Source organism: Crocodylus siamensis, chromosome 2 (assembly GCF_052110815.1).
Source record: "Crocodylus siamensis isolate JL-2025a chromosome 2, ASM5211081v1, whole genome shotgun sequence".
NCBI lineage: Eukaryota > Metazoa > Chordata > Crocodylia > Crocodylidae > Crocodylus > Crocodylus siamensis.
This window is the reverse complement of record NC_143396.1, coordinates 228,992,289-229,015,025: the sequence shown is the minus strand read 5'-3', so window position 1 is coordinate 229,015,025 and position 22,737 is coordinate 228,992,289. Positions and strand designations below refer to the sequence as shown.

General features: G+C 48.8%; 1 protein-coding gene across 1 annotated transcript in view; it reads left to right on the top strand.

Annotated features, from left to right (window-relative positions):
• The window catches only part of MIDEAS (mitotic deacetylase associated SANT domain protein), a 155,727-nt gene that overhangs the window by 32,780 nt on the left and 100,210 nt on the right, over nucleotides 1-22,737 (top strand). Inside the window, exon 3 of the mRNA XM_090033309.1 lies at nucleotides 10,978-11,106. The gene's annotated coding sequence lies outside the window, so the exon portion shown is untranslated. The remainder of the gene's footprint in view (nucleotides 1-10,977; nucleotides 11,107-22,737) is intronic.

Sequence of the window (22,737 nt, the reverse complement as noted above, 5' to 3'; positions counted from 1 at the left end):
TGATGCCATGTGGACAGGATCTTTTATAATGGCTGGGCTTATGCAGATCACACTCGATTTACAGGGTCAGGCTTGATTTTATTACTAAACAAACAAAATCACTATACTGGGTGCACCAGGGAGCACCCACTCACACTCGTGTGGAAGCGGGGAGGGGTCGCCGGGATCAGGCGGGTCTGGTGTCCTTCCCTCCGGCTGATCAGGCCAAAGGTCGCTCCGTGTCAGTCGTCGTGGGGTACATTCCGTTCCGCCGGGCGCGCAAAGACCCCGAAGTTCACAGCGCGATGATTTTTATACTCTCTGTGATGCGGGGCGGTCTAATTACATGCGGCGCTTTCTCATTTGCCCGGGGCGGTGACCGTCACATTATTGACAAGCCCTGGACTTCCCCCTGAGAGACCCCGTGCGGAAAATTCCAGCCGCATGCTGCTTCCACGCTGCAGCCCCAGAACCTCCCATCCACCCAGCACCTGCCACACAAACACTAAACACGTGCGAACATGGCCACCCATAGCACTCAGCAAGTGCAAAATAATTACAACACTGTGCAGTAGCACCAGTTACAGCACATTGAGTTAGTACCTGTTATTACAGGTACTATACTTAATAAGCTATAATTACAGCACATTAATGAACATTTAGCCATGCCATCTGACTCCTGGATCCTTCCTCACAGTACTGCTGCTCAGTCAGTTATTCCTCCTTTTTTATAGTAGATTTGATTTCTCCTTCCTAATAATTGTTCTTTGAAATTCTTTTTATTGAATTTCATCTTGTTGACTTGACCATTTATCCAATTTTAGCAATACTCTAATATTTCCTTAGTTTGCTTTTGACACTACTGTGGGACAAGGTTAAAAGGCTTACCAGAATACATGGTATCTACTGCTTCCTCCTTACCCACCTGACTAGTTAGACCACGGATTTTCAACCTTTTTTAACAAGTGTATCCCTTCTGTCTCAGTTTCAGCACATGTACCCCTTTATATTTTTTTCTTGTTTTTAAGGTGGGGTGCAGATCAAGACCCCATGGTGAGGGAGGGAGGGAGTGGGGCAGGGACAGGCACTGCTGAGCCAGGACGGGGCACAGGATGGAGGCATGAGTGGCTCGTCTGGAGGGTGTGGGGTGGGGGGAAGTCTCCCACCACTGTGCACACCCCAGAAGGGCATGGGAGGCATGTGCCCCTGGATCTGCGCAGGGCAGGGTGGGCTGCTGCTGCAGGTGGGGTGCAGATTGAGGCCGCTGCAGTTGGAGAGGGAGTGGGGCTGGGGTAGGGGCAGGGGCTGCCCAGTCAGGGCGGGGTGTGGGACTGAGCCACATGGGGAGGGGGCTCCCACCACTACATGCACCCCAGGAGGGCATGGGGGATGTCTTCCCCCAAATCTGCGCACTGGGGGGTGGGCTGGCTGCTACTGTGGGCTGGGGTGCTGCACTCTTCTCAGTGGGGCTGGGCCAGGCTGTGCTCGGGACAGGAGGTGGTGGTGCTGGGAGGAGGGGTGGGGAGGCTACAGCGAATTCTGGAGTGGCTACAGTCCCCATCCCATAGAACCACTCCCATAGGCCCCCTTGGTAAGGCTTGGGCTGGAGCAGGGGCAGGCAGTGCCCAGCTGGGGTGGGAAGTAGGACAGAGCCACAAGCAGCTTGTCTGACGGGTGTGGGGGATGGCGGCTCCCACCACTGTATGAACCCCAGGAGGCCATGGGGGACATGTGTCCCCAGATCTGCGCAGGGCAGGCTGGGTCTGGGACTGGGCCAAGCTGTGCTGGGAGGGGGGCTGCAGGAGGGACTGCAGCCACCCCAAAATTTGCCGTAGCCCCCCCAGCCTCCTCTTCCAGCACTGCCTGGCCCAACACCCCTGCCTGGAACAGCCTGGCACTGCCCCATCCCCAGCCCACAGTGGCCTGCAGCCTGCCCCACCCCGCATACAGATCTGGCGGCATGTGCCCTGCAAGCCCTCCCGGGGTGTGTGCAGCGGTGGGAACTGCCACCCCTTATTCCCTCCAGATTTGCTGCTTGTGGCTCTGTCCCACACTCTGCTCTGGCTGGGGAGCACCTACTCCTGCTCCAGCCCCAGCCCCAGCCCCAGCCCCACTCCCTCCCTCACCATGGGGGCCTATGGGAGCACGGCTATGCAGTGGGGGGCTGCAGCCATGCAAAAATATTCTGTAGCCCACCCCCAACTCCCTCCCAGCATTGCTGCCGCCTGCCCCAAGCGCAGCTCAGCCCCACCCACCTGGAAGAGCCTGGCACAGTCCCAGTTCCAGCCTGGCCTGCCCCATGCACAGATCCGGGGACACATGCCCCACCATACCCCCTGGGGTGGGTGCATCAATGGGGGCTGCCCCCCCATGCAGCTCAGTCTTATGCCCCACCCCAGCTGGGCAGCCCCTGCCCCAGCCCCACTTCCTCCTCCCACAACAAACTTACCAGCCGGACCCACATGCTTTCCACGTGGCCAAGCTGTGCTCCTGGCCGCCCACATGCTGTGCTGTAGCTTGTATGCATGCGAAGTTCCGCGTACCCCCTGTAAGCCTTTTAAGTACCCCTAAGGGTATGCATACCCCTGCTTGACAACCACTGAGTTAGAAAATGAGGAAGCAGTAGGTACGGTGTCTTTAAAGGACATGAAAAGGTACTTGTAGGAGGAACATAAAGTACTGTTCTACTACAGGGGCCTGAAAATACCGTTGCACAGTCTTCACACCTGCCAGTCCATAGAATAAGAATCCAGGACACAAAATCCAAACATGGGTCTTTCATGTGGTAGTAAAGACAGTTATTAGCAGCCTACCATGCTAGTTTTCTAAACTGGTTAGTTTACAATGGGCATATCTACACGAGGTGCTTTACAGTGCAGTAGAGCTAATTACTGCATAGTAAGTGTCACCGTCTATATGTGCTGACTGACTGTTACTGTGCAGTAATTTCCACTCAGCAGTAAATTTGCTACCTGCATATGCAACTAGCAAATTAACTGTTGAATAATTACTGCACAGTACAGCACATGTAGATGACCAACTAGGAGAAAATTTGCCGCCAGGCAGCAGGGGGTGGGAGATTGTTCCCTGCCTCCAGGAGCTGCCTGCTGCCAGGGCCAGCTTAGCCACTGGAGCCCAGGCAGGAACAATGTCCCTCTGCCTCAGCAGCAGGGAGCTGCAATCTCAGAGCTGGAAACAAGATTTGCGGTCTTGGGACTGGGGCTGGGAACAAGCTTTGAGCCCCTGCTTTGTGATTGCAAAGTGGGGGCTGGGCTCTCCCTGCATGGGGACAGATCCCTGCCCAGCCTGGAGTTGGCTGGGACCTGTCCCTGACTGGGACAGTTCCCAGAAAACCCTGGGCTTCATGGGGAAGTCTGCATGTGCAGCCTGGAGGCAGCTGGGTACTGTCCCATTTTGGGACTCTCCACCCAGCTGGGGACTCACTGCTACCTGCCCCATCAGGAGATCAGCACAGGGGGCTGGGACCTGTCCCTCCCATGCAGCTCTGTCTAAGTCCTCTGCCCCTGATTTTGGAGCTGGGTCCTGGAGCTCCCTACTGCCTGGGCAGGAGGACATTTGTCCCCACCTGGGCTTCACCACTGGAGCCCACCCTAGCAGCAGGCATGGAGAGCCTAGAGCTGCCCCTGGCTGTTGCCAGGAGCCGGTGCAGGGCCAGTGGGGGTGGGAACAGACTGCTGCCAGGAGCACCAAATCTTCTCCTGAATCCCTGCATGTGTAGACACCTGCCTGGGGTGGGTTTGCTCTAGAGCAGGGGTTTGGCCACCCCCTTGTCTGGGGCGTGGGAGTATCTTTATCTGTTTTCTGGCTGGAAATTCTGGCCATGGTTGGCTGTGACTGCTGAGCTGCAGTTTGCCAGGCCGTGGTCTGCCGGGCCTCATAAAAACTTTGGGAATCCCTGCTCTAGAGTAATTTTACTCTAGAGTAAACCCAACCTGGGCAGGCATCTACACATGCAGGAAAGTGGGAGCAGATTTGCTGCTCATGGCAGCAGTCTTCTCCTATCCCCAACAGCCTTGTGCAGCAAGCAGTCTTCTCCCATCCCCTGCAGCAGCCAGGGGCAGCTCTAGGCTCCCTCTGGGTGCTAGCCCAGGGGTTGGCAGGGAGCAGGGGGCCAGAAGATAGCTGTCTTTTGGTGAGGGCTGAGAGATTGCTCCCTGCCCCCAGGAGCTGCCTGCTGCCAGGGCAGCAGATGGCTCCCAGCCCCCACTCTGCAATTGAAGAGTGGGGTCTAGGAGATGATTTTTCCCAACCCAAGCTCACAATTGCAGAACAGATCAGAATCTCTCATCCCCCACTAAGTGATCATAATCATGAAGCTCCCTGCTGATGGGGTAGGGGGACATTATGCCCACCCAGGCTTTGATAGTAGAGCCTGCCTAGGCAGCAGGCAGCTTCCAGGCATAGGGGGAAATCTCCTTCCCCCTGCTACCTGGCTGATAAGGAGCACATTTTCTCCCAGTCAGCCATCTACACATGCTATACTGCACAGTAATTACTCCCAAGTAAATTTGCTACTTGTATTTACAGGTAGCAAATTTACTTGTTATTAGAGCAAATTACTGCACAGTAAGCACATCTGTACATGTAGATGGTGATGCTTACTGCACAGTAATTTGCTCTAATCTTGAGTAAAGCATCTCATGTAGCTGCACGCCCAGTGTTGTAGATATAATCTGAAACGTGAGATTCAGGGTTACTATTTGTATCTGATTTCCTAGAGGTTCATTCTGTGAAAATGTTTGGGCCATATAAATTGTGTTGCCTCTTTACATCCTATATTTGAAGTGTGTGTTTTCTTCTCTTAAAACAAGCAATGAACATGGATGTTGAGTCAAACTGCTGCTGAAACAGTATCTGGGAGCATGTGGGACAGAAATATTCTATCTACTAGGTGGCAGTCAGCCACAGGGGACCCCAGGTGCCCCCCCAGAGGCAGGAGGCACCATGTCGCTGAGCTGGAATTGGACTGAAAGTGCTTCTGGTCCACTTCCAGGTCTACTGCCGAGCGCACTGGGGAGCCCCCCATGCTTCTGTGGGACACTCCACGCGCCCCAGTATCTCAGCGTTCATGAGCTGCCTGCTACCTAGAGGTATGTAGAAAAAAACATTTAACTGGCATACTAGTTTTACCTAGAATTATTTTCAAGTGAAGCAAAAACATTTTAAATAAACAATTTAATTACTGCATCCATTATAAACGAAGACTTTTATTTTGAATGTATCGCTTCCTATTTTGTATCTTTGCTGAGTATACAACAGGCAACCGAAGTTCACATCTTGAATCACAGTCCAAATTTCAATTCTAAATGAGTTTTCCCCTCTTCCTCCATGAATATTTATAAAGGTTTTTAAGGGGATTCCCCATAGGAAGGCATAAACTGACTTTCAGACAGGGATAAACTGGTTTACAGAACAATCTCAGAGTGGTAAGTATTCTAACTCCAATCCATGCTCCAAATTATTATTGTTTTCTGCTTTCAGTACCTCAGGTAGTTTGTTTAGGGCAGTGGTTCTCCATTAGGGTCTTGCAGGATCCTGAGGTGTTGCAAGGCCCCACTCAGGATTTCTGTGACAGGTGCTGCCACTGCTGCAGCAGTCAGGTAAAACTGCTCTGTGGGCAACGCTGTGGCACATGTGCCCGCCTCCTAAATTAGGGCTCTGTGATAACCCTAAAGCAGGCAGGAGAGCTGGCTTGTGCTGTAGCCCTTCCCAGTCTGCTTCCCCCCACCAGCCATGATTCTCCTGGAAAGAGAAGACCAGGTGACAGTTCTACCTGTCCCTTGCACCTCTGTTTCCAGGAAACAACATGCAGGGTTAGACCAGGAGGGGCTGGAGCATGAGACAGATTTCCTGCCTGCATTAGAGTTAGCAGAGAACCGTCATGTAGGAGCGTGCACACATGCCACAGCCCTTCCCAGGCTGACTGTACAGAAGATGCACAGGACAGTTTTACCTGGAAGTAGCATTACCCAGTTAAGAAGCACTGACGTAAGCTGAGGTAGTACCAACAGTTGCTCTCAACTGGGGATGCCACCACATTAAAAGAAGTGATAGAGGGCTACCTTGACTGAAAAAATTGAAAACCACTGGTTTAAAGCATTTCAGTATCTCTGTACTGCACAATGCAGTGCAGTGCAGATACTAGCCATAATAGTTTTAGCAAGTGAAAGGACTGTATGATCAAAGAGCACATGCATTTTAGGTGCTCCTCTACTCAGTTACACATCCATCTTATGGTACTTTAATGTAATCTGTATTTCCTTAGTTTGTCAATGAGAATGTTGTGGGAGACAGTGTCAAAAGCCTTGCTGAAGTCAGGTATGTCACATCCACTTCTTTCCTCCCCTACCCCCAATAATTAGATTAGAAGTTACATAATTTATAAATTTGTTATGATTTCCATATATAGAATCAAATTTTTGGAGGGTTGTCTTAAATTAACCATCCCCCCCTCCACATACACACTGCTGCAGCAGGTAGGGGAAGCAGTAGCAGGCAGACAGCGGTGTTGGTTTTTTTCTTGTCAGCTGCACTGGATTCAAGGCAAGTTCTAGTAAACAGAACAGAGATTGTCTCCTCTTGGCAGCATGCTGGAATTAGAAGTTCTTATCTGACCTAGACTTTTTAGGACAAAAGGTAAATATCTTTTATTTTAGCTCATCTCTGTCCAGGCTTATGAGTAAATTTGAATATAGAAAAAATGTCTATCCTTTTTAGATTACTAATAGTTCAGATTACTATAGCAAAACTGTCACCATTATAGTTTCAGTTCTAATCAATTTCAATGGATCAAGTATGGCTAACTGTTAAAATAAGACTGAGAGTCAAAACTGTGATGTTCTGTCCTAGGCTTTAGCCTTCACTCTTCAACTCAAAGAAAAATCACTATACCTTTGTGTGTCCATGCACCTAACTGAAACCTAAAAATAAAAACTACATACCTCACAGGGGAGTGCTTGTGTAACTCAAAAGTCTGTTAAGATGTATGAATCGTATTGATGAAAAATAAATAAAAAATAGTCTTTTATACATTTGCTTGTTCAGCAATAAATTAGATTTGAAGCTAATATTATGCCCTCTGTACAGCTGCACATCTACCATTGATTCAATAGTTTATTTAAGCTATCTGCTGGTACAATTATATTGTTTTTTTTAAATATCTCTACACACAATTCCCCCTTGTGCTCACATACCCTGTGTGCAGGATTTTGGAATATTTTAAATGACAGAGGAGGTAAAGTATGAAGCAACCCCAAGTGCTACTCAGATTTTCCTTTTCTAGCCTAATATTAAGGACCTTGATTAACAGATAATTCTTCTTTCCCAAGCTACTGCTTATGGCTTAAATAAAGGTCTATTGAGGATATATAAGTTTAAGGACATTTTATTAATAACTTAGGCTTGTGTTAGATCTACAGCCTGCACCTGCTGGTATTATCTGTCAGTCACTGACCATTGCTACAGCCTACATTCTAATACAGGGGTGACCAACTTGTGGCATGTGTGCTACAAGTGGCACAGGCCACCTCTGTGTGTGGTATAAAGCAGATCAGGGAGGGGATGAACAGCAGATAGGGAAGGGACCATAAGACACAGCAGGAGATCAGGCAGAGAGCACAGGATAGGAAGTACCAAGCATAGCAGCAGATCAGGTAAGGAAGGGGAGCAGAATGGTACTTGGGAAAGGGTGCAGGGCTAATTTGTGACATGCCTGTTAAGAAGGTTAGCCCCCACTGTTCAAGTCATCAAGAGCTGAAGATCTAATTGGTGTCTCAAGCCTTATACCACACCTTCATCACTCTGACGTTGACCAAATTGCTGGTGTCAATTGTGGTTTTACCATTTCAGGGGCAATGTACTCATAGATAGCCCAATTGTAGCAGTGCATCTGGAGTGAGTGCTAGGAATTCTTGTTGCCCCAGATGGTAAGGAAGTTCATTACCTCTGTCGCGGGCCAATAGGGGGTGCTTCTGTGCTGAGCCACCCACCTCTCTGCACCCAACCACCTTCCAGGCTCCAAGTGCCTCCCTGGGGGTGCCTCATGTCTGGCCAACTGTCACGGAGGCACTGGGGTGCTCCGTGCCTGAGAGAGGACAGAAGGTGAGCTGTCAGTCACCAGGGGAGCTCAGGTGTGGTTTGACAGAGCTGTCAATCAGCAGGGCAGCGCAGCTGTGGGTTGCTAGGGCAACCAGCGGGTCAGGTGGCCAGAAGGGGGCAGGGCCGGGCCTTTATAAACAGGCCAGAGCCTGACCAGTAGTTCCTTTCTGACTGCTGCAGGAGCTCTGTGGCTGAGTTAGGAGTTGCAGCCTTACCACGCTGACTGGCTGCAGTGATGCTGGGAACAAGAATGCCCTAAAGGGAGGTAGGCTTGAGAGCCTGGTGAGGGGCTTGGAGTTTATGTTCGGAGCACAGAGACTCTGTGGTTTATGTTATAGTTGGGTGGCTTGAGTTTGGTTGCAGTTATCTGGGTGAGGCTGTAGGGGAGTGAGGAGGCCTCAGTGGGGCTCCCCAACAGCTTGGGGGTTCCAGGTGCCCAGTAGGGGCACAGTGCCAGTGGGGCACTATTGTCTGTGCTGGAGAGACACAGTATTGTGCTGGGGAGGCACGGTGTGCGGGGTTGCAGACCCCAGCCTATCAGGGTGGTGTTGTGCCCAGTGGGGGCAACCAGACCCACAGAAGGGTCAAGGGGACAGGCACGGTGGCAGTCGCCTGTGCCCCTAGTGTGTGGAGCGTGGTAGCGGCCCCAGAGGGGGCAAGGCCCCAGAGTGGGGCAGAGAGGGAGCGTGGTAGCGGCCCCAGAGGGGGCAAGGCCCCAGAGTGGGGCAGAGAGGGAGCGTGGTAGCGGCCCCAGAGGGGGCAAGGCCCCAGAGTGGGGCAGAGAGGGAGCGTGGTAGCGGCCCCAGAGGGGGCAAGGCCCCAGAGTGGGGCAGAGAGGGAGCGTGGTAGCGGCCCCAGAGGGGGCAAGGCCCCAGTACAGGGCGGTGGCTTAGAGCCAGGCCCGAAGGGCGCCGGCAGTAGCCAGACATCGGCGAGACAGACCCGGGGGTGCCGGGAGCTTGCTGGTGGAGAGGAGCCCGGCCCAGGGGTGCCAGACGGGCGAGGAGCCCAGGGTGCCTGAGAGAGAGAGCACCAGAGGGGCGAGGGATCGCACAACGTCCCACGGAACAGCTGTGAGGCTTGGGGCGTGCTAAAAGGGAGGTTTGGAGGCATGCATACCCCTTAAGGGAGGGGTGCATGGAAGCACCCCATTTGGAGTAGGGGCAAGAACACACATACTGTTCACTAGGGGAGTAAAGGTAGCATCCCATTTAACCATTTAAGATCAAAGTCGTGGTGGGCGAGAAAAACCGAGGGTGCTGAGTACAGCCCAGAGTGATGGTAGGGGGTGCTAGGGAGCTCAGGGCTGCTCCTAGGCCCCACTCCCTCACACTGACCCCCTTCCTGGAGCACACCCACTAGCCTGGGGATATTGCTGCCACCACCCAGGGACGGGCTTGATTCTGGCGCGGTGTCCCCTGGGAAACACAGGCCTAGTAGCCTTCGAGGGTACTTGACTCGCTTCAAGAACTTGGGATGCTTCCCTCAGTCAGAAGCACACGTAGTGGTCTCCCTTAGTCAGCCGAACCAAGGGGACCTCAAGGCATAATCTAGACCCACTCCCGATCAGTCTCCCATGCTAAGTACAAAGGAGAACTTTATTGGTTACATGGAGTAAGGTTGGAATAGGGTACAGAGTTGAGTAGTATCGGAGAAATCCCATGGAGCAAACAAGGTGGCTGGGGTAGCCTTTGATCATGCATCTGAGTTACTGCAAGCTATATATCTAGTTAGATCTCAGGTAGCTTATTTACAAGTATCATCCAGAGGCAGATGTGAGGTGAGGGCTTTGGGAGGGTTATAGTCACCCCAAAATTCACCTTAGTTCCCCCATAACTACCCCTCCTAGTCGCCCCTCCCTCCTGGGCCACCGCCATCTACCCCATGCAGCTGATCCTGCCCCACTTCTGCCTGAGCCCAACTCAGTCCCTCCACTGGGAAGAGGGTGGTACTGCCTCAGTGGGATGTGAAAGACTGACCAAATTCCTACTGTACTCTGCTGGAGGTTGCAAATGTAACATGAAATGTTTCACAGTGAAGCCCTTCAAAGTTGTACCTCTTTCTTCCAGGGTTATTTTTGAAGCAGAACAGCTATTTGTGAAGTGCTTCATTAGGCACATGGAAGATTTCAAATTTTACATCTGTTCACGTCATTAGTGCCTTCAGCTTTATTCATCATACTTGCTGTAAACGAATTGCGCTTTGAGTCCACTCACTTAGTGAGACTAGGTATGTGCTAGCTCTTGGGTCCCAGCAGGTATTTAAAATCCGGTCTTTAACAGCACAGCTGCTCTATCTCACCCACCACAACTTGATGTAAATGTAAGAAAAGGAGGAAGGCTTGCTGGCCTAAATTGTTGTGGACCCATGGCTGGCTGTGGTTTTTTGCATCCAATGACCTGCTTTAGGGTCATAGGCAAGCAAAGGCAATGCGTATGCTGACTTGAGTCTGGCCCTAATCATGTGGCTTAACTGCTAGTTCTCTGTATTGACTTGGTCTCTGCTCCTGAGCTAGGACAGATTAATTGTGCACAGCCATGGGGCCCAGATATGGCCCTTTTTAATCCAAGAAATACCCTCAAGTGGGTTGCAGGATAGCTGGTCTTGGGATTCTCCCCAGTCACTGGCCATGCAACACCACTACTCATGGTTAGTCATTTTCTTTGGTTCTGTAGGTCCTCTCAACCAGATGGATGTCAGTCCTCTGAATGCTGGCATGTCTTCTTCCAACTTCTGGATTTAGGCAAGTAGAGAGACTCTCTGAGCCTCAAAAGGAGGGAGTTTCCTACTCTCTTCCTCTGCCCCTACAGGGGCATAATCCAAGCATTTTGTCTCCTCCCTAATTTATTCCTTCTCTGTATCTCCCTCTCTCTCTAGCAGCTGTTGCTGGGTATGTTTTTATGATGTTCTCCATCAAGCACCCAGCCAACTGGAGTCAGCAGGAGCTGGTAAATCTTGACATCTGTGGTCCTGGTGCATCCCACCCTTTTTCCTCTCATTTGCAGCAAGGTAAGTGCTTGTGCCCAGAGCAACTTCTTCAGCATTTTTTGGGGTCTTCAAGGCCCTTTCCTCCAGGACCTGGGTACTCCTTGGGGTTGGCAGTGCGATCTTCACTGCCATACTTGCTAATTCGAAAAAAAAGAAGGAAGACTGGTGACTTGTACTAGATCTCAGTGAACATATATACACATCAGATTCCTCATAGCTTCTACTACCATCTGACCTTCATTAGACTAGTTCATTATCTTTGAGTGAGTTTGCCTGCTTCCTTTTGTCATTCTACCCAGTGCTTCATTCTGAGATCAGGAAATCATTATTTTTTCAGAGTGCTTCCCTTCAGCCTTTTGACCACTAGAAATATACAAAATGTTTGCGAATAGTAAGCAATGGATTTTGATGATACAATGGAAAATCCACAACTGGGGGGTGGGGAGAAAGAACCAGCAACATTTTTTTTTCTAAGCCTGTGCAAGGAACAGCATCATCTCCAGGGAACCCATCTTCAGCCCTCCAGCTATCATGCATAACTCCATATATGCAACACAGCTATGCAGGAGAATCTCATTCCCTTTTGAAAGGTCTTGATCTTTCACTAATCAAGCTATCTTTGCTTCTGTTAATTGCTTGTCTGCTACCCCTGGGAATTTCTCTCTTCTCTAGTTTCATAGACCTGCATGTTGTTTCTAATAATTACTGTACCTGCTTCTTTCCTCAGACCTGATGAAGAATACTTCACATTTGAAAGCTTTTCTAAGTCTATCCCAACCATACAGTAAGTCCAAGATATCACCCAAAAAAATCCCTGCCTCCTGCATTAGTAGTAGAAGCATATATATAGAATGAGGTCTGCAAATCTGACTAACTGTTAAGGTCCAGGTAATTGGGAGACACTTGGCTCATCTGATTTCCATAGTTGTGCACTTAATTCTCCAACTATTAGGCTTCATAGTCAACCTCAGGAAGTTCAGCTACTGGAATTCACAGGAACAGTTCTCAACTCTCAGGCAGCCAAAGCTTTCCTGCTTTAAAAATAATTTTATATCGTCCGTTTCCATAATACTGACTGTTCAAGAACATCTGTTACCACTGGTGAAATTGTTACAATTTGTGTGATTTACATTACTTCATTCTGAAATAGTGTCCAGTTTTTTTATCCTCACCCTCACAGAAAGGATAGAATATGGACAAATTGAAGAGTCCAGCAGAGGGCAAAGAAAATGGTTAGCAGACAGAAGCTCATGAGTTATGAGGAGAGGCTGAGGGAAATGGACTTACTTAGTCTGGAGAAGAGAAGACAGAGGTTTTAATAGCAACCGTCCCCTACCTGAAGAGGGGTTCGAAAGAGGATGGAGCTAGACTGTTCTCAGTGGTAGTAGATAACAGAACAAGAAGTAATGGTCTCAAGTTGCAGCAAGGAAAGTTTCGGTTGGATATTAGGAAAAACTCTCATAAGGAGAGTAAGCACTAGAACAGGCTACCCAGAGTGGCTGTGAAATCTCCACCCTTGGAGGATTTTAAGACCTGGCCAGACAAAGCCTTGGCTGGGATGATGTAGTTGGGGATTGTCCTGCTTTGAGCAGGGGGCTGGACTAGATGACCTCCTGGGGTCCTTTCCAACCCTAATTTTCTGATTCTGTTCTTCTGTGGTGCCATCATCCAGATTTTACCCAAGATAATTTCAGGAATGGTTGAGGCTTGACTGTTAACTATACATGCAGAGCCTAAACCTGTATGTCAGAATCCCAGCATAAATTCTGGTGTCTCTCCAGAAAGAGCAACAGTGTGTGTGTTGAGTGCCACTTGCTATCCTTGTACCTATAACATTTTGATTAAAGGTGTTTCCTAGAAGAACTAGGGACCCATTTCAAACACTGTCAGACTTGTGGCCCATGGTCTTCAAGGGATACCCAGGCATGTATAAATGTACTGGAGGTTAGGGCAACACAACTTGTATTTAAATTGTTTCCACATTTTCTGAGAGGAACAACCATCCAAGTTCTAAAATAAAATACAACAACATTTTATATAAATAGGGAGGATCAAGCTCAATACTCCCACTCACTTTTGTCAAGAGGTTATGCTTCTGTAGGAGTATGCATGCATAATCAAGCAGTCATATATACTTATTGGGGAAGATCAATTATTTAGCAGTCCGACTAATCAAAAAGACATAACTGTCATGTGAATGTTCTCTCAAGGATTCAATCCTGTATCTGATTTTTTGGAAATGGGGAGATCCTTGAATAGCTTTGTTTGCAACTATTCTGAACAGGAAGTATCCCAAATTTCATCATTTCATAGTGCTTTGGGTCAGAAGGGACCTAAACAGATCATCAGGTCTGACCCCCTGCTCTGGGCAGGAACAAGTGCCATGGTCATAACACCCCAGCCAAATATTAATCCAGCCTCCTCTTGAAGACCCTCAAGGTAGAAGAGAGCACCACTTCCCTTGGGAGTCTATTCCAGAGCCTGGCAGCCCTGGAACCATAAAGTAATGTCTCCTGATGTCCAGCCTGAACCTTCTCTCTAGCAATTTGTGGCTATTATTCCTAGTAACCCTGGGTGGTGCCCAGGGGAGCAGAGCCTCCCCCAATTCCTGCTGGTCCCCCTGGTGAGTTTGTAAACAGCTACCAGTCCCCTCTCAGCCTTCTCTTGTGGAGGCTGAATAGATTCAGGCCCTTCGGCCTCTCTTTGTAGGGCTTGGCCTGCTGCCCCTGGACCATGTAAGTGGCCCTCCTCTGGACCCTCTCAATGCTAGCCACATCTCTCTTGAAGTGCGGCACCCGGAACTGGATGCAGTACTTGAACTGTGGCCTGATCAATGCCACATACAGGAGAAGGATCACCTCCCTGGACCTGCTTGTGATGCATTTGTAGATGCATGACAAGGTGTGGTTAGCCTTGCTGACTGCTTCCTCGCATTGGCAGCTCATGTTCATCCTGCATTCAACAATGACTCCAGGATCCCTTTTTGCCACGGTGTTGACAAGAAGGGTATTCCCCAGCCTATAGGTGTGTTGCTGGTTCCTTCTCCCTAGATGCAGTACCTTGCACTTGTCTGCATTGAACTCCATCCTATTCTCATCCACCCACCTCCTGCAACCTGTCTAGATCTAGCTGGATTCTGTCCCTCCCCTCCAGCATGCCCACCTCGCCCCACATCTTGGTGTTGTCAGCAAATTTGGATAGCGTGCTTTCCACACCCACATCCGGATCACTGATAAAGACGTTGAACAGTACAAGACAGAAACACTATATGGTGTTTCATTTTAATTGTGGAAAAATGTGGATTTTGGGTTACTCTTTTTATATCTGAAAATTGGGGATTTTTTTTAATTGACGAAAACCAGGATCCCTGTTTTATGTCACCTTCATTGTTATGTAACAGAGGAATTTAATTTAACAGCTCTACCAATTTTTCTTCCAAGAGTCTCTAAAAGCAATGAGGTACCACAGGGCCATTTGTCATGGTAAACCAGGCCAGCTGCCCTAGGAGGTAGAACTAGGCATGACACTGAGGGGTTGCAGGGGTAAGGTTCAGAAGCCATATGTCAGAAACCAGTATGCCAGGCCAGGAAGGGAGTAAGAGTCTGAAGAGTAATCCATACTAGGGTCAGGAATCAGGAAGCAGATCTGTAGGGAGAGAGGCCAAAATCTAGGAGCAAGCTGAAGGACCTGTCAGGAACTAGGGAAATTGGAGGTATTGCTAGGACAAAAAAACTATTCAGAAACTGAACACCCATGTGTTGTGCAGCACAGCTCAGGTGCTGAAGGGTTCCTTAAATGCAGCTCCAGAACCAATTGGGGAAGGAGCCTGAGGGTCAGCTGACCCTGATCAGTAGTAACTGCGTCAGTGTACTTAGGGCAGGAGCCTGCCTGAGTCTTACAGAGCGGACCCAGGCAACAGCACAGGAGGAACCTTACAATACTTGCTATCGTGTGGGAGTGTTTCATGAATGAGATTCAGCCAAGTGCTTATGCTCCCTTAGGGAGGTGATCATCTTAGAATGGACAGACTTTGTTTGAAATTACCTTATTTTATGTGCATAACCAACATTGCCAGATGCAAATCTGTGCTTAGTGGGCAAAGAGGTGTATGTTTGGTTTGGCTGACTTTTTTTCAGTGATGAGATACAATTGTACATGAATTGTGGTTCAGAACAAGAAAGAATGGTGAGTTTTAAAAGGACATAGATAATTGTATGAAAGCTCTACCTATAGAAAAATAAATAGATGTATGATCCAAAGACTTGCATATTTAACCCAGAACCCAAAAATGACATTTATGCTATGTTTGACTTCCTGTATTTATGAATTCCATTTCCCAAGCTTGAAATCCTTCTCAGCAAATGGTTTGGACAAATGTGTCTCTGCTGTGGCTGTGCAAAGCTTTGATTCCTGATTCATTTCGGCAGAGGTTCAGCCTGATTTGGTGGCTGAATCTCTGAATCCAAATCGAATCAGAGGACCCTTCATTGTCTCCGAATTGAATCGGAACCCTCCAAATTGATTCGGAGAGATTCGGCAACTCGGGCATAGACACAGCTTTAAATTTTTTTTTCTACGTACCTTTATGTAGCAGGCGGCTCATGAATGCTGAGATGCTGGGGTGCATGGAGTGTCCCATAGAAGTGCAGGGGGCTCCCCAGTGCACTCAGCAGCAAACCCGGAAGTGGACCAGAAGCACTTCCAGTCCACTTCTGGGTCCACCGGGCAGCATGCAGGGCCTGGTACCTCAAGGTATTTAGAAAAAACGTTTAAAGTTGTGTCTATATGTCCCAATCAGCATTGAATCTTCAGATTTGGATTTTGCCAAATCAAATCAGGGACAGTGATCTGAATCAATGAGTCGAATCACTGTCCCTGATTTTAACTGAATCAGAATCTGAATTGAATAGGGCCTGCTTTGCATGCCCCCAGTCTCTACTGACTGATAGCAAGAAACATACAAGCACCAGTTGTTGAGAATGCACTTGGCAGCTGGACCAAAGCAGGAAAGGCATGCAGGGTAGGTAGTGCCATGTAAGAACCCCCACAACTGAAGGAAATTTCATTGTATTTCTGTTCCCTGGCTTCTGGGTCCTGGTACACTGGTGCAAACAGTCAACTCCAAATGTGCTGTCAGTGGATAAATATGGGCTGGCCATTTCCACATCTTTTGATGGTACTTTTACGAAACCTAAACAAAACAATCACAATCAAAGGATTCCTTTTTATAAAAGAAAAGCAGCTGAATGAACTGCATAAGGTTAAATGAGTGTTCTATATGCTATTGGCAGACAAGGTTCTTTGGGTAGATGCGGTATCTTTTATTAGACCAACTAAACAGCTGGCAAAATTATTCTTTGCAAGATTTTGTGCACAAATGCACTTCTTTAGGCATAAGGGAGAGAGTGACAAAAATAGAACCCCAGAAGAGAATTTACCTGGGAGGAAAGACTAGCAGAGCCAGTGCAAAGCTATGCCAAGCTGGAGGAGCAGCAGGTGCAGAGCCATAGCTGGAGAGAACACCACGCCAGAAGAGGAAAAAAAAAAAAAAAGCAAAAATCAGCCAACCTGGGAGGTGTGGGCACATTTTATCGCTGCGTGCCGGTGCTGATTTGCCAGCCAGCCCATTGAAAAGGGAATAAAAACCCTGCTGGACAAAAGGCAGGGGGAACTGAAAATGGGTTCCCCAGTGGGCAACAAGCAGCCCAGAGTAGAGCAAAACCCCACTGAGGGAAAGTGGTGGCAGCCCCAGGAAGGGGCTTTTGGAGATGATTTAAGCCCAAAAGGACTATATTACTCACCTGAATTGGAGCCATGGACTCCTGATGTCTCCCAACTGGATTGGACCCACCAGGGACCTCCAGAGAGACAGTTGTCCACTCCATGGTGATTACAAGCCAAGGAGAGTGGAACTGATGCCGGGAGACAAGGTAATCCGGGGTAGGCCAGTCCCACTATGGCCTAAGCAGAGTGGGGTGAACTGATATCTGTATACATTTATACTGATACAAAAGGCCAAGACACATGTAACGATACCCTAACCAAACCCAGAAGACCAGGACTCAACATCACTGTTGACTTTAAGTAGGGTGCAGGGGAGGCAGAGCCCCAAAAATAGGAAGACTGACAGGAAGATCAAAGGATGGGACCAGGAGGGATGGAACATACATCTTCCTCCCTACTAAATACATTTATTACAGCAAAGACATGGCAGGTTAGAACCCCTGAGAACCCTCTGGAATCTGACTCGATAGTAGGCCATCTTCTCCCTGAGCAATGTCAATGTCTGAAAAAGCCATGCAAACCAGATGCACTGGTGTACGGCACGGTCGATTACATAAAGCCTGATGGTGTTTTGTGTTCTCCATGGTTGAATAGAAGCCAATATGCAAAATACAGGTCTGTGAAAATGCAAATGGTGGTGAGGATCAGAAGAGATGATTTAGACTCCATTTAGTCTGGAGAAGAGGACTGAGGGGGAGGGGATTTGATAACAGCTTTCAACTACTTGAAGGTGGTTACAAGAAGGATGGAGCTAGACAAGGGGTCAGCAATGTTTTTGGGCAGACTGCCAAAAAAAACCCAATGTCCACTTGTAAGATGTTGGTGTGCCAGGCAAACAAAATGGATGGGAGGGGAAGGAATTACTAGTTATGGTTTAGATTGGGAAAGGAAGCAGTTCAGTGGGCAAGGGACAGAAGGGAAGGGTTATGATGCCACTTAAGAAGGCAGGAGAGAATGGGGAGGGGAAGTGGTGGGGGAGCCACAAGGGGCCTGAACCTTGTTGCAGTGCAGCCCCAGCCCCACCACCCACACTGATGGTGCATGTGCACCTACCACCAGCAATAAACTAGGCTGGGACTCCACAGACCCCAGGTGAGCTGGTTGCAGCTTCTGGACTCCCAGGCTCTGGGCAGGCCCCTGCCACCTACCATGGAGCTCGGACTGCTCACAGCAGGCAATGGGGAGGATGCAAGCAGCTGCACTGGAGTCTGTGGAGCCCTAATTCATTGCTGGTGGTGGGTGTACATGTGCCTCAGGGAAGGTACAGTGGGGAAGGGGCCGGGGCTGCACTGCCACAAGAAGGATCTGGCCCCTCATGGCTACCCTGCCATCTGTCCCAAGGTGCGCATACATCCATCATAGGCAACAAGCCGGGCAGGGGCTCCACAGACCCCAGGGGACTCATCTGTAGCTTTTCCACTGCCTGCTGCAAGCAACTCGGGGCCTGGCCAGAGCCTAGGCCAGCTGTGGAAAGCTAGCATGCCTGGCAGAATGTCTTAATATGCCATGCTTTGGCATGCATGCTGGGGGTTGCCAGCCCTTGAGCTAGACTGGTTTCAGTGGTGGCAGATGACAGAACAAGGAGCATTGGTCTCGAGTTGCAGCAAGGAAAGTGTAGGTTAGATATTGGGAAAACACTCTCACCAGGAGGGTAATAAAGCACTGAAATGGGTTATCCAGAGAGGTTGTGGAGTCTCCATCCTTGGAAGTTCTGAAGTCAAAGCCTTGGCTGGGATGATAGTTGGGAATGATCCTGCTTCGAGCAGGAGGTTGGACTAGATGATCTCCTGAGGTCCCTTCCAACCCTAATTTTCTATGAGTTTATTGTTCTAAATTGACCTGTTATTTTATAACTGACTACATCATGTATATTGTTGGACTTTACAGGATTGAGGGGTCTTGGACAGAATAAAAACTGCTATAATTTGGTATGAAGGCCATATGAGTTTGGAATGGTTTTATTACTAATGAAAGCTATGTGAACCAGAGGAAATAAAGCATTATAGCAGCAATTTGCAACCATGATGCTGTGGCACCGCTTTGCCATATCCTTTGAAGGATGCCACAGAGATGAGAGAGGTGTGAAGAGATAAGCAGATAAGTGCAGGCTCAAGTTTGTCCTTGTCTGGCCCATCCTCCATCCTCCCTTGCCCAGCCCCTTCGCAAGGAGGTAAGCACTGTAATATATAAATAAACTAGCAAATTGTCCATCAAGAATAACCAGGGTGGGGGACCAGTGGGGACAGAGCCCTGCATCCTCCCCGCCACTCCTTGTCTGGCCCTGCTCCACACCTGTGCCACCACTCTGGGTCTTGTCCTGTTCCACCCTGACCCCCCTCCCAGTGCTTCAGGTCCAACCCTGCTCCCCCCTCACACCCTCCCACTTTGGGTCTGACCCTGCTCCTCCCTCTTTCCCCCCACCGTGTCAGGTCAAACCCCACTTCTCCCCGTCCTCCCGTCTCTTTGGGTCCAGCCCTACTCTCCCCCCTCCCCCCTGCTGCTTTGGGTCTGCCTGGCCCGTGTCCACCTGCCTCCCTGCTCCCCACCCTGCCCACCGCCACCCCCTCCCTGCCAGCTGTTCTGGGGGGCATTTGGGCTGGGTGGCGGGCAGGCACCACCACCATGATCCTCTCCTTCGCCCTAAGGCAGGGAGGCGTGGGGGAAGCCCTGCTTCTCAGGCAGCTAGGACGTGTTCCCCACTGCCAAACTTCTCTGGCAGCGGTGGAAACTTGGGCCCGCACAGCCTGGGCTGCTCAGCCAATTGCTGCCTGCCATCTTAGCAGCACATGCACAGTTAGCCAGAAGCATTACGGAGAGACAGACACATAGACTAGGCCCTTTATTATATTAGAATTTTTTTTAATTGGGTCCCACTTCATTCTCAAAAGTTATAGAGCACTGCCTTGAGCCCAGTAAGGGGTGCCTTGAGTCTGATAAGGTTGAGAACCACTGCGTTATAGGCATGTTCTAGAGATTAACGGTTTGTTAATTTTTTTTTTTTTTTTCCACTGAGACTTTTTTTTTTTTTTTTTGGTATCTCTCTGCCCATAAAATTAATTGATTTCAATACAGTGAGTTGAACTCCATAGGGGACAGAGGAAGAAATTAAATCCTCTATAGTTGGCCTGAAGTAACTTTTCCATATCTAAAAATGGCTGTTTTGAAGTCTGCTGTCTCAGGACCTTACAGAGTTTTGAGCATGTGAAAGTCCCATTGGGAAACTGGGGGCTTTTCATCATTGAAAAGATTTGTGCTTCTAGTTTTGTAGTCCTGCAAGGACTTTAAAACCATGGCCTTGTTCTGCATAAAAATTTGTCACAGTACAGGACTGAATCCGGCCCAGCCATGGCCTCAGACAAATATGCGGTGTTAGGAAAACAGGCAGCTATTTTTGTGGCAAGTTGGTTTGGAAAAAAATACGGCTGTTTGAACCCTGCCATGGCTGAGCGTTTGGAATGTTAGCCAGAAGGCTGTCCCCTTGAGGGGGTTTACTCAGAAGTGAGAATCTTTGTTGGAGCTGCTTTATATATACTGGCATGCAGTATCCGAATCACTGTCAGTCATTGCATCTGCATCATGGAGATTTTCTCCAAACGGTGCAATAAGTATTGTAGATGAGTATCTAGCTGTCCTTTGCACTGCTGTTGGGGTCTGGGCGCTCTGGGGTTGGTCATCCCAGAGTGCATAGATGATATGATAACTACTAGAAACTAGCCAGAAGTTATGTGTTCCACAATCAGGGGTCAAACTCTAAAACTCCTCTCTTGACATCCCAGGATCTCTCTCTTTTCAGTCAGGAAGCACCAGTTTGAAAGTCCTAATGCACCTCTCAGACTGGCAGTCAGTCATCTGCAGTGGCTTGTGCAGATGTTGCAGTTTGGCAAGTGGACCACCAGGTGATTGGGCAGTTCTGGCTACAGTTTTGCATCAGCAAGCTGCAGCTACAACTTCCCCTTCCCCACCTGTAGCTACACCAAAATGAGATGAACAAGGAGGATGAAACTGGAAAAACTACTTCAGGAGAGACCTTTCTTGGACCAGCATCTCTGTAACTGGGCTTAAGGCAGGGCACAGTGGCAAGTTGGGGTGTTTTTTACATGTGCTTTGGGGGTGGGGCAGGTGCTTTAGTTAGAGTGGCTCAGTGAGAGCTGCTCTAATTAAAGAGGCCACAGTGTCTCATGTATCCACATCCCCGTACTTCAAAATGGCAGTGGGGGTGCTTTCATTTAAAGCTTGTTGAATGAGCTTTAGATAAAATGCTCCCACTGCCATTTTGAAGCGTGGGGACACTGCTATACAAGATGTGGAGGTTACTGGAGCACGTTAATAAGCATGCTCCAGCAGACTCGATTAATCGCCCTCCCTGCAAATCTACAGGCACCCTTAAAGACTAACTCATTCAGAAAGGCATAAGCTTTTATGGGTGATAGCCTATTTTGTGACATGAGGAACAAGCATATATTGGTGAGAAAGGATTATATTGTGGACATGGGATGAACAACAGTTACTGAATAACAAAGGGTACTTTCCTGGAGATCTGTTATGAGTTTACCCTAGAACAGCATAAGCAGCACTCCAATAAAAGAATTAACAACATATCCGTTCAGAAGCCTATTGCCATTATCTTCTAGAATGAGAGGGCAATTATTTTGGCTGGAGGGCTGCTTAACAAGTGTTGGTGAACTGTTAAGGGCTGCAAGGGTAGCTTTGCCCCTTGACAGGTGCCCCACCCCCTGGTTGCCATCTTGGGACCAGAGGTCCCACCCCCTAACCTCTGACCTTTGCCCCCAGAAGTCCCTCCCCTTGGTCCTGGAAGCACTTCTTTTTGGAAGTGGGGTTGTCATCTTGGAACAAGAAAAAAAAACAAATTATATACTAAAACTCAAACATGCACAGTAACATTTTAATTTTATTTTTAAAATGTTTTTGTTCTGATTTGTGTGCATTTGCATTATGTATATAGAGGTGATTGCATAATAGCTCAAAATGAATCTTACTCTTACACATTGGGGGTGTGTGCAGAGGTGTCAGGATATGGGTGGGTGGGTATGGATGGCATTTTTGGGTGTATGTCATGGGATGGGGTCACCAGGGATGGCTGTGACACGCCTAGGACTCCGTGACCATCCCAGTCTTGCCCAACAGGCACCCTTTTCCTCTCCTGCTACATCTTGCTGGTAATTATTATATAGGGAGGCTGCCCTTGAGTTTGTGTTTAGACACGGTCCTGATGGACCCCGCTGAACACTATGGGTTCTTGGACCCCTTTCTGGGTCCTGCTCAAAATGGATTCCTCATGGCACACTCTCAGCCTTATGGGCTAGATGCTTGGCTCCAAAACCACCCCTTTACCATGCCCCAAACCTCGCAGATGGTATTTAAATATTGCCTCTCTGGGGACTTGGTGTAGCTTGGCCTGCTGTCATCACCAGACTTTTTGCAGCTCTGTCTCTGTGCCCACATTGGCACTGGGCTCTCTGCAGCCCCTTTGTTACCACACCCTCTGGCGCTAGGGTCTGCTTACCCCTGTCACCATGCCTCCTGGTGCTGGGGTACCCACACTGTAGTGGGCCCCCGATGAGGCCTCCTCATTTCCGAATAGCCTTAGCCCAATCCACTGGCTTATAAACAGCAACCAAAATATGAGTCCCTGGGCTATAACATAACAGAAGTAGTTCAGGGTATACTCCGTCCCTTTAAAAGAATCAAACTTTCCCCCAGCACTAAGTGCCTTGTAGGCCAGGTTGATGTAAAAATCGCGGTTCGTTTCTCGGGAGGCGAAAAAAACCTTCAGCCACAGATGCACTCTATTAGCAACACAAAAGGTATATATTTGCAAATAGGGTCAGAGAGAGAGACAAAAGATCA